Source organism: Camelus bactrianus, chromosome 7 (assembly GCF_048773025.1).
Source record: "Camelus bactrianus isolate YW-2024 breed Bactrian camel chromosome 7, ASM4877302v1, whole genome shotgun sequence".
In the NCBI taxonomy this organism is placed as follows: Eukaryota; Metazoa; Chordata; class Mammalia; order Artiodactyla; family Camelidae; genus Camelus; species Camelus bactrianus.
The window spans coordinates 34,185,414-34,198,123 of NC_133545.1; the positions used below are offsets into that span (position 1 = coordinate 34,185,414).

General features: G+C 36.8%; 1 protein-coding gene across 16 annotated transcripts in view; it reads left to right on the forward strand.

The window, feature by feature from the left end:
- Positions 1–12,710, forward strand: part of IMMP2L (inner mitochondrial membrane peptidase subunit 2) — a 937,771-nt gene that overhangs the window by 667,100 nt on the left and 257,961 nt on the right. The window lies entirely within an intron of this gene.

Below are 12,710 nucleotides of genomic sequence, written 5' to 3' on the forward strand. Positions count from 1 at the left end.
GAAATAATGTGTGTGTATATTTAAATGCATGACAATATTTTGCTACTGCAGCAACCCCAGTGCCTAGAAGAGTGTCAGACACAGTTATGTAACCTGATTTGTTTTTTTGTATTAACATCTTAGTGTTCTTCAGTGGACTTTATATACTATTATTACTTGCTAGCATATTAACAGACCAAACCCATTCATTGACACGACTTTGTTCCTGCCTACTGGCTAGTCTTTTATGTAATATTTCTGCCACAGTAGAATAAATGATGAGAAGTTGAAATGGTAACTGAGCTTCACAGTACATTTTTATTTAAAGGAAGACAGTGTCTTAGGTTACCACACCAAGGAGGAAGAATGAAGGTTAACAGATGTCGCCGTGATTTTCAAGTAACTCCTTTAGGGAAAGGTGATTTCAGCTTTCCTCATCTCAGCATATTTTCACGGAAACCTAAACTTTTGATGGTGTCGAGGATTATGAATCATGACACCCATAATTGAAGTTTCAGAGAGATTTAATTATATTGTTACTTTGAAGAAAACCACACAGAACCGTATTTAGGTACAATTTCCAAATCATTTTCTTCCATTTGCACATCTCTGTTTTTCTTTTAAACTATCTGGGAAACATCCAGAGTTTCTGAATGCTTCCTTCTGATAGATGCAAAGAGCATTTAAGCTAACACTCAGCTGTTTGTTTATTATGTTTTCAAACTTTTTCCAGTTTCTGTTTAGTATTCAGTGAAATGGTGTAAAGAAAACCATCTGCACTGCAGCTGCAGAGGGATTACCTTCAGTTCTTCTTTTCAAAAAGAAGCCAAATGCCCCCTGTGCACAGCCCTGGACAGTTGCTTGGGTCTTAGACCATATGTTTTATACAGCAGTCCTGGAGCTAAGTCAATTAATAGCTCAGAAGATAGCAATTAGTCTTTTAGTGACCACACTCATTCATAAAGTGTTGCGTAAAATAAACTCTTGATTCCCTACCCTTATTATAACTGCGGACTACAGGTTTGAAGTGTTCGGTGATAGCACATGTACTGAGATCATTAGCCTATGGTGGATGTTCTGGTTTCTAGAGCTTTCTGCCACCCTGCCAAATTCTTAGTTGTGTGTAGGCTATTAGCACAAGAGAAAAATGAAATGATTCTCAATGGAATGTATTTAAGTGAAGTTTTACAGTTTTTACTATGTCTTGAGCTAGCTTTTATCTCTATGCAAATATATATTTTAAGCAGACTTGAGTGAGGAACATGTTGTGAGAAGTAATTATTATAGTGAAAATCCATTATTTTATAATTTACTGACCTTACCTTGGCGATCTTTTTTTTTTAAGGTAGAATTAAACCCTTTGAAAATATTTCAGTGAACTCACTTGTAACTTTTTCTTAAGCAAAAGCCCCTAGGCAGCGTGTAGCTCTAGAAACCACTGTAGCCATAACACACAGATATTAAACCAATGCATGTCATCAACTGGGGCAGAAGTTATACTGATTTCTTCTGACTTATATCTGGTTTGAAAGAAAGTGCAGAATGAGTCAGTGGTTTAGCTGGGGGTCAGTTTTGTGAGGATGACAGTACTTGGATATGAAATGGAAAATTTGCCTTTTCCTAGGTAGGATGACACCTTAAATACCTATAAAATTAATGAGGTCGTATTGAAAGGATAAATTTAGATTTCTATACATAGTTTTAATCATTTTTAAAACATGTGTATATATGTATTTAAATGGCTTTCCTGAATTACTGTTTGGGGAATAATAGTAGCTTTCATGTGATTTATTTCAAATATCTAGTACTCAGTGGCAGAAATTAGATTTTGTGTCTAGACGACAAGGAGAAAAGTGCCACTAACAAAGGGAAGTCATTAGAAAGAGGTGGGGGCGGCTGGTTTCCTTTTTTTATTTTGTTCAAGATGGAGACGGGTAAAACAAACCCAGAGAGTTTTCTAATACATGTTATAAAACTCAGACACACCCTTCAGATTGGCTTTTCCATGGCCAAATAGACGAATGTCCTCCTGAGTTGAGAATGAGAAAGAGGATACTGTGTTAGACAGAATGGAGCTAACTGTATCAGCCTTAAAATGGGCAGAACTGCATGAAGGCCAGAAGAATCACCTCCAAGAATAAAGCTACTCAGAAAAGGGAGGCCAGGGTAAGTGTCTACAAGGAATGTATACAATTAGAGAATTATTGGCTTTAATGCACACGCTAACAAAATTTTAAAACTAAAAGCTGGAACAAGCCTTATCAATAGTGACCAAAATGTGATACAGCGGTGGAGACTACGTGATTATAGGCGCAATTCATCCTAAGAAAGTATTTCACTCTTGTTTTTTTCTTTTCTTTTCCCCAATGCTTTTTACTTTCTAAGATTTCCTTGTACTTTCTGGCAAGATTGAGATTTTCTCACCTTCGTACCACCATTCTCTGAATATGCTAGAAAATTTGAGGGGGAAATTTTAAAAAAGGCATTTGAATTGGAGCATATTTCTATATTGGGATGTTAACCAGAAATTGGCAGTCACAGATCTGAGCACAGTAATATTTTATTATCTTAATTGCAGTTTTAGTGTATAGTATCCCTTTAATTGGATATATTTTTGAGGCCATTTTTTGGGGAGATTTGCTAATTCTTCCTGCTTAGCATAGAATGAAGAGGATTATCTTCGAAAGTACACAAATAATAAGAACTGAGAGATAGAGTACTTGTGAAACTATGGATAAATCTTCTCTGGTAATGAAATAGTTCTAATGCTTTCTTGGATTCATACCATATCTTTCTTACATGGTCCCCATTCAATTTTAATGCATTTTGTCATGTTAATCCATTAATGTTTCCATGAATTACATGGATGGAAAATAATATCTACATTAAACACATTGAAAAATCATGATATAGTGAAGTCACCCAGAGGGATGAACTTCAGAGCCAGAACATGAAACAACAACTCTCTTAAACTTACACTGACATTTGAGCTCATTGCTTTAAATTCATGCAATAGGGTTGAGCTGTTTTACTGGTAATTTTTTGGATTTACCTTTCTGTCTTACTATGGACCAGGATCCCTCTGTGATCAATAGCAAGCATTCTTAGTTATGGGTGCAGTCTTTGACTTTAAAATGGAATGAAGATAATTGGCTCGCTAATTGGCTTATTGAACTAATGGTTTTGCCCACTTTAACAAGGGTTGAGCCTACTAGGGTAGTTGACTGAAGCCCTGAAAATAGACAAGGTAAGGCCAAATCTAGTCTTTTCGATCTTTTAACCTGGTATTAAGTGTGTGTTCTAGCATTACACCACTTTATTTACTTGCAGATTTAAGAAAAGTTTCAAAATATTTCTAAAACATAAAGTCATGTTTAAAACAAACCAGGATTCTAAGGCCAGTGTTATTCCATTATTATAAGGAAACTCAACTCACTGCTTATTTGGTTGTGATAAAATATAATTTCATAGTCTACTTCATTTTTCTTGAGTTCTTAAAGTTTATATTTTTCCCATGACACAATTGGCCATAAATCTTGAATTTAATCAGTAAACCCAATACCAAAAGTTTTGTTAATTATAGGATTATGGGATTTTTTTTCTTTATGTAATTAAAGCAGGTAACTTGAGTGTGGTTGATTTTGAGGTCAGATTTATTTCAGAACAGTAGAAAATCTTTCAGTACTCTGTCTCTGTCTCTGGTTGTTCACAGATCTTAGACCATGAAAGAAATCCTATTCATTCATCCTGCAGTCTCACACAGTGTCTATTATGTTGCAGGGATTTTTTATTTAGGTTCTGTCTGTTTAGCAAGTAAACCATTCATTACCATCATGGAGCTTACCAGTAGTGACTTACACGATCAACCAAAAGTTATCAGATACTGTGTTGGTAAGGCTTGGTCTTATAAATAAATGTTCTATTTACAGAAAATTTCTATTAAATTTCTTATTTAAACTTTAAATAATTTACATTATATCAGTAATAGATAAACTACTTCCTGGGTAATTTCATTGTTCATTCAATAGAACACCAGAATTACTCACCTGTATTTAAAACTGGTGTGACTTGTTCGCACTCTTCAAGAATAGGAAATACTTCATTATGATGTCTACGATAATACTTAAAATTAAGTTAAATTTCTTTCTGAGCAGTTCAGGAGCATGAAGGACATCAATGACCTTATTTCCTTATTTAATTATAGGTACTTTTTTCTGACACAGCTGGCTATACCTGTACAATTCAGGGTAAAGTTTAAGCAGTTGAACAAAAATAACAGAGGTTTGTTTCTCTTTCACAGAACATTTCTGTCCTAAAGTGACAGTCTTGTTCTGCACATTTAGGACATTTGGAGACCCCGGATCCTTACATGCTGTACTTCCATCTTCTAAATTGTCTTCATCTGCATAGTTGAAGCTAGATTACCACCTGCATCTGTATTCCAGCTCCTGGTGGGAGTAGGTTAGAGAAGAGAATCAGGGAAAGCTGATTGTCTTTAAGCTGAAGATAACCAGAAATCATATGCTTCACTTCTCTCATATCCTCTTGACTCAGACTTGCATGGCTCTGCTACACTGCAAGGTAGTCTGGGAAGTGTAGTCGGCAGCTGAGTCACCATGTGTCCAGGAAGAACAGGAGAATGCACTGCACTCGGAGGACAACTTATGTGACACAGGAAAATCCAGTTTATGTTAGAAACCGGAGTCCCAAAGTGCTTTGGCTTCTGACTGGGTTTGGTCAGGTCCACAGGGTGCAGGTGAATTATTACTCTTCTAGACATCAGACTCCATGAAGTTAGATTTTGCTCCAGCAGTCTATGACGAGAGCACATTGTGACATGAACTTCTGCTATGCAGATATTCAGTATTGAGAAGGTTCTTTAAGGAATGCTACACAGAATTTTTTTTCCATCTGAAAATAGTAGTTGGGGTGGAAGAAGGATCTAGTATTTAAATAACTATTAAATCTCCACAATATGATCATAAAGTGAGTGTTCTCCACCCAAATCCTGCATGTTTGTCTACTAGCACATGGACAATAAAACAGGGAGGGCATCTCCTGTATCTTTAATGTTAAGAGGGTTTACATGTAGATTCAAAGCAGTACACTCAAGAAGTTAGTTGTAGAACTTGGGAAATGAGACACTCTTTTTCAGTTTACTCAGTGATTTACTTACTCATCTGTCAAATACCTATTTTATTGGTTGTTCTTAAATTACAGCTTGTCTCCTAATCACCTGGAAGGCTAGATAAGCAAGTTCTTGAATGGGCTGGTTACCAAAGTTTGTGTCATCAAGTCTTGGTTGGGGCCAGAAATTCTGCATTTCTGACAAGGCCTCAGATGGTGTGGTGTTGCTCCTTCCAGGTTCACACTTACAGAATGACTGCCTTGCACTATTAAATGAAACTGGTAACCCTAACTCCTCAGATCCTCTTTCAAGGAATGACTTATCGCAGCTGCTGTGAGTGCTACCATGGACAGCATGTCAGCCCCTTCAGGGATTGCCCTAGTGGCAGCCAGCTGCCTGGTCCAAGGTCCCACCTGTTCCGGGAATGGCCCAGAGGCAGTGCCTGCCTGTGGCAGCAGTATAAAGAGCCAACACCAGACTTGCATCCTGGCCATTTCATCTCCAGAGTTCCTCGTGGAGTCAGCTGCATTCTTCGTGGGCTTCCTTCTGCTTTCTCCCCTTCCTGTCTAAGTGCTGAACCCAGGGGCACTCTCTAATAAATATCCTGCACCATGGACTTTGTTTCCAAATCTGCCCTTCTCGAGACCTCACTCTGTAACAGGAATGAGTCAGCCCGCTTCACATCGAGTCCAGACTCTAAGCTGATACTCAAGGTTGACCTTAACTAGCCATCCCTAAACTCTGCAGCTCGTGCCTCAAGGCCACTTTCTAACCCCCATCTCCTGTCTGTCTGATCCTCACCATCCCCTGCACAGCTCCTGCTGTGGATCCCTGTCTTAGGGGTTTTGTCCATCTTGTTCTCACCACCCAAAATGCTTCTGCGGCACTGTGCTTTCACCTGTCCTAATCCCATGTGTCCTTCAAGACTCAGATCTAACTCACCTATTTCAAGAAGCCTTCTCTATAAAACCATTATGGAGCCGATCTTGATGTCTTCCTAATAATTATGTTTATAATCTATACTTGTATCTATTTCTGTAACATTATATGGTATTGAAAAATGAACATTTTTAATGTTCATTTGCCTATCCTTCTAGACAGTGAACTCCCTGAGGACAAGGATCTTACCTTTAGTATCAAACAGATGACTGGCCCAAAGTATGTAATGTTGCGCAGGGCTGAGCAGTGTGCTCACATTGCCTCGTAATTTCCCTACCAGCCTTCCTTGTGCAGCTTTGTACTTCATTCTCCTTACACGTTCCTCAGGGACAGGCTTTGGTTTTTCGAGCTTTATGTTCTCATGGCTCTTAGAGCTGTACTTTGAAGTAAGCAGATGTTCCTTTAATACTTACCGAATAAAGGAACCTTGTATATATTTAGTGGTTTCTATGGCCCATAACAAAGAAAATGCTAATAACTGTACTCTGAATAGAAGATCATATCTTACAATTTAATTATACATTTCTCTCTGTTTGAATGCTTGTAGTATCCCAAGATAACAAGCTGTTTATAATCTGAATATTTTATAGTACATTTATAAATAAAATTAGAAAATAATGTAAGATACTCATTTGAAGTAACCAATGGCATTCCACCTAACAATGTGGAGAGAAAAATAGAATTGAAAATGTAGTGTTACCTACCAAGCTACATACACAAATTGTGTTTAAAATAAAAATTCCTTCTCAGTATAGTCATACCACCAAGTTAACCGCAAGTCTCTTACTTTCATGGAAATTCAGAAGATAATTTTTAGTAATGTAAGCTTCTTTTAATTTTATTTTTTTAAACTCTAATTCATGTTTTCTATTTGTGCTAGGCTAGACTGAGGAGTCTTACCTAGTTTCACAGATGCGCAAGATCGTTGACTTGGAGTTAGTTCAAATTTGATTTTACTCAGATTCACTCCTAACACAGCAAAGAATATATATCATAGGGCTGTGGTGTGTGCCCAGGGATTCATGCATTAACAGAGAGACAACTGTGATTTGGTGATCTTGGCTGCCATGTAGAATGAGACCTCTATGCCAAGTAAGAGGATCCTAAAACTATGGACTTGCTGCCTTTTACCCTCCCCAGCCTGTCAACACCAGAGAGAGACATATAAGGCGATAAATGTGTTGGTCAACAAGTAGACCACCCAGTATCTCTTGTCAGCCCAGTATCTGTTATCCAGTGTTCTTGACAATCCTGCTGTGCCAGCACTGGGAAATTGTCCTTTACCAATGCATGTGTGCATGGCCTAGGTATTTTCCACTTAGATCCATAACAGGACGTGGGACATGACTAACCATGACCTACCTCATTCATTAGTTTCAGAGGGTTTGCAACAGAAATGATGAAAGAATAAAGTTGTTTTCACATTCTATAATCCTATTCAGTTTCTAATTCTAGCTAGATTTTATGCATAAATAAACAGGAATGTCAATTCTCTTACCCATGCTCTGTCTGATGAAGGGACATCACTGTTTTCTTTTTATTTCTCTCTCTCTTTGGCAATCCTTATTCAGAATCTCATTCAACCAGGTTAGTTCTCATAAGAACAACAACAAAACATAAGTCAAGCACATAGCTGGAAAATCCCAGTTCTGAGACAAAGGTCTATAGCACACACATTCATTTCTAATTTGGGCAGTTTGAATAAACTTTGCATGACCAATATATGGGAAGGGTCAATCTGAGCAGATTATTAGATTCAATCAGCAAGATGTCCCTAAAGGGACAACTGTACCAACCATGTAAATGGCAGATAAATGTGTGGGCTCTGAGTCAGAAAGTATGCATAATTTTGATTTTCTAGCCAGATGTAGAAAGCTGGTCGAAACATAGGACTGGCATTTTCAACTATGTGCAGCAGAGTCAGTGAACTAAAAGGAATCACAAATAATAGTAAATAATTAAATAGTATGCTGTCATCCATATACAAAAAATAAATCTATCAAATCATGGGCTGTAAGTCATATGCTTTGATTTTATTTGATTAGGATTTTAAAAAAATATTTTATCCATATTCCCTATTAAGATACATATCCCTTATGTCTTGTGGCCCCCATTGATGAGCTCAAGGCTGTGGAACAGACCAGGTTCCTCCTGGGAGCCACTTCTTCACCCTACATCTTTGGCATTCTACCCTTACCAACTGCACCGTGTAAGGAAGTTATGATTGTTTCATATCCAGATATGAGTCTTGCAATGGTAATATAGTTGGGGCCAAATGGTGCTCATCTGTCACTGTTTTCAAGATGCCCTTTGTAACAATGAGTAAAAATATGATGACAATATGTTCAAAAAAGTATTAGGGGAAGTTTGTTATGAGAAAATGATTTATACAAATATTTTCATTCAAACAAGAGTATATACTTTGTGGGCAGAAACCATGGTACATTTTTACAACTTCTCAGGGAGTTGCCGTATGCACATACAAGAGATGCTTTATGAATTTTGTTGATTTCATATATTTTGTGACTTAATATGTGCCTGCATGTGTTACGGTTTTGTTCTCATCTCCTAGTTGGTCATTCAAAAATTCCCTATAGATCAATGGAAAACTCTTAAAATCAGCTTACACAGAAAAGGCACATCATTAGATAAGATCCACATGCCACTCAGCTCTGGGTAGGAGGGAGCTTAATTATCTGCTCTCTATAATGTCATGTTCCTTCTAAAGCTGTTTCTAATACCCCAGTTGTATCTATTTCCTCAGACTTCTCACTTAATACATCCTCACATCTCCTCATGATCTTCTCTATTAGTTAAATGCATCGTTTGTGGAATATACAGCCACAAAAAACTAGAAACTTGAAAGTGAAAAGAAAACAGGGATTAGAAGAAAAGCCATCAGATTCCTTTTTCAAGTGCATGAATTCTATTTGAATAGATACAACTCTGCAATAAAAAAAGAAATGATTAATAAATATTTTAAACATTATGCATTTAATATTTTAGCAAATCTTTAAGGTCAATTTTGTGCTTAAATAATTTATAGCAGAACTTCAGGGAACTTTTAGGGAAATGAATTTCAGAATCCACCCTCATTGTCATGGTATGATTTATAATGGAGTTGGACTGGCATGTATCACTGCTAAGTTGATTGTGTTAAAGACTTTCGGGCGAACTGAAGCAAGGCTTTAACCAGTAGAACTGGTAATTCAAACAAAGTCAGTATTGCCAGTGAGTCACCCATCTCTTTGGCCTATGGTGTCCTGACTTTGCCTGTACATGCTGCTACTGAATATTTTCTATCTTTAGTTTGGAGGGAAAAAAAAAACGGTTAATATTTTCTTCTAGAAATTATATACTCTAGTTCTTGGAGTAAATGTGACTCTGGTATGTTTCTCTTTACTAAAGTATTTGGGCAATTATGTAGATAAATCAAAATGGGTGATAATTCATACTTCACTTGAAGTGCTTCCAAAAACAAGTTCAAAGATATAAAAATAGAAAATTTTTCATATCTTTTAGGAAACAACCTTACAATCTAAATTGGTTTTGTAATATCCCCAATAAATTAGTCTTAAAAATATGTTCTGGCCCAAATTTCAGAAATAAAAGCAAGTTGTTCACTTAAAATGTATTGAATTGTCTTTAAAGTTCCTTTTCACTTGGTTTTAGTGAACGGGTCCCATTTTTAAAGACAGGTTTTAACAATTCAGGCTTTTATTTCCTAACTCTAAGCTTTAGATATTCATGTGGTAAAGCATCCAGTGAACAAACCTAGGAGTCTATTCTCTGAGCTTTCTCTGCCAAGACTGCAACCTTGAATTGACTGCTGTCTAACTCCTGCCAGTAGCATCACAGGGAAAGTACTGGCGTTTGAGATTGGTGATACTGACCCAACCTGAGGTTAAAACTGTCACCAGAAACCAACAAGATTAGCTACCAATACAAATTCTTTATTTTGGTTATAGTTTATTACCATTCTTTTAATTTTTATCAAAAGTCAGTTAAGACAAATGACCACAGAAAAACCTTTCTCCATCTTGTGCAGGAGCTATTGACGTCATTGCCCATTAAGTTACCCAAAGTTCCTCTTATGTAAGAGTCTATAAGAAAAAATTTTCTTACAGCTACAAGAAAATGGCCTTTTCTGAAGACTGGTGTTTTTGTTTTCCTCTAGTCAGCCAATAAGAACTGTAAAAATGAATTGCTTCCCTTTTACGTTGACTACTAGGGAACTCAGAAATGATGTTCAGTTGACATAATCATCTTTCTTCAGTGCTGAGTGATTTTTCTCTTTCCTTTCTCCTTGGGTTCTTATCTCCTTCTTAGCATTGATTTTAGCTTTCCAATTGCAAGCTGGTACAATTTTTTTCTAGAAATACAGTGATTTTCTATGAACTTGTTAAAAACAAGTTAACACATGCTAGAAGTTGGGGGTTCATTCATTCATTTGATCATTCATTCTTCTAACTTTATTTCTTAAAAATACTAATTGATAATCTCCTTTGGGCCAGTACTAGACATTGTGGATAGAACTATAAATGAGGCATATTCCTACCTCAGGGAGTTCCCCTCTGACTCTTCTTGTACCTTCAGTCATGCCAAGCACAGGGTGTATGTTCAATGGATATGTGCTATCTGATTGCCTCTTCTCTTAATTATTTTTCAGGCTTTCTTTGAGTGTTTCAAAATAAGATGAATTTCCACCTGTCTGAATTAGTTAATAATAACACCTAAACTTCAAAATTACCGTGCTTTTTTTCTGTAATCGTGCTGTGGTGTGATTAGAATCAAAGAACACAATATTTTATATTTTGTTTAATAAAAGTTAAGCATAAACTCTGTGATCTCCAAAGAATTCATAAGACTGCAATTAGCTGCAAAGCATACCTTATACTTTGATATTTCTTTTACTTAAATAACTGTTGTTTGCCCTTCTGTTATTCTCAAGGATGATAATTATTCCTTAACTCTGTCTTCCTCATTTAATTTTTCATAAGCAAAAGCAGGAATTCATTTCAAAACAACTGGCTTGTGTTAGGTGATTTGGCATTTTCTGATGCGGGCATGACATCTATCTTACACAATCATGTACTGTAACCATTCAGACATGTATTTTATTTCTGTTAGTAGATCTCAACTTCTGACAGGTCAGGGATTAGCTTATAATTTGACTCTTCCATAGGGCCTTGCAGAATGTCTTCCAATAGTAGATAACCAATAAACACCAGATGAATAAATTAGTTCCCAATGTGCAACGTAGGTGTGTAAAACATTAGTCATTCTTACACTGGTACCTACTGTGCTCACACAAGCATGAACTTGCTCTGACTCAACAAATGGGTTGTCTAACTGATTGCTTCTTAATTATTTTTCATGCTTAACTTACTTGAATGCTTCAAAATAAGATGAATTTTGCCCATCTGAATTAGTTACAGCAAGGACATGAAAGATGATATAAAAAATATGTTTTAATTTACTTAAATTACAGCTTTTTTTTTTCCCCATTAACTTTTTATCCTTATATAAAGGCAGTTTCTTCAAATCAACCTTATTTCTCCCCTCAAGTTGCCTCTGGCATTTTTGCATAAGGCATAGCATGTGATTTTGGTTAGGACTCAAATTAGATGAGAGTGCCATTTAGAGGTGGTGCTTTTTGTATTTTTTTATTCAGATATTTCATTTTGCTGAAATACGATAATGATATTTTAAGTTTTATAGCAATTTTTTTATATGAGCTGAGACAGAAAGACAGAACTTACTCCCCAAGCAAAAGGATCATGAGTGAGAACCTCACTCTTTACCTTCTAAATTGAGAAGCCAAGCTCTTTAGATCCCTGCATTTTAATATCACCCAGGAGTTGCTTACTTGCAGAGGGTGAGGAAAATGAGACACTGAAGGGGACTTTTTTGGGGGAGGGGCTTGTGGTGAATTAACTCATTACTTGCTGAACTGATTCTCAATAAGAAAGCAGCTAACGTGGGTTAAGTCATTTAGCTCTACTATGTATGCATTGCAAATGCAGTATTTCCTGGAGGTCTGGGGTGATATCCTATAAATAGATTAATCAAACATCCAAAGAAGAAAGTCTGTCTTGTCACCTGTGATCTTTTCAGGGCTTGATTATGATGTAACTGGAGCTGTAGGTGGTGACATCACAGTCCTGTTGGTTTGCAGCATCTGTTGCAGTTCTCCCTTTTCTAGCTTAAATGGCTTCCTCTTCCTTTTGAACATACTCTGTGATATAATACAGGGTATATTTTTACTCTTGGGGGAAATCTCTCACATTGAGATTGTTTTAAGCTACCATAGGATGAGAACATGGTTCATTGATACTGAGAAAAACTTTTGGCTAGAAAAACTTCTAAAAGTAGGAAACAAAGATTTTGAACCCTCTAAGAAAAGATGGTCAAGTAGAGTGTATTTTTATTTTGAGCTGATGTATTAGAAACAGCACTGAGCTGGGAGAATGCAGTTCCATTCCTGCTACTGCCTTGAACCCATTACGTTTCTGTGCCTTGGCTTCTAGAGGGGGGCATTGGATGAGTTCTCAGTGCATCGATCTGCCTCACTGCAAGGCAGAGCATTGCTTTTTAGTGCTCTTCTTGAGGGTAAGAAGGAGGCTTTATTCTCTGTATCCCAGAGCCTGGGACTCAGGAGCTG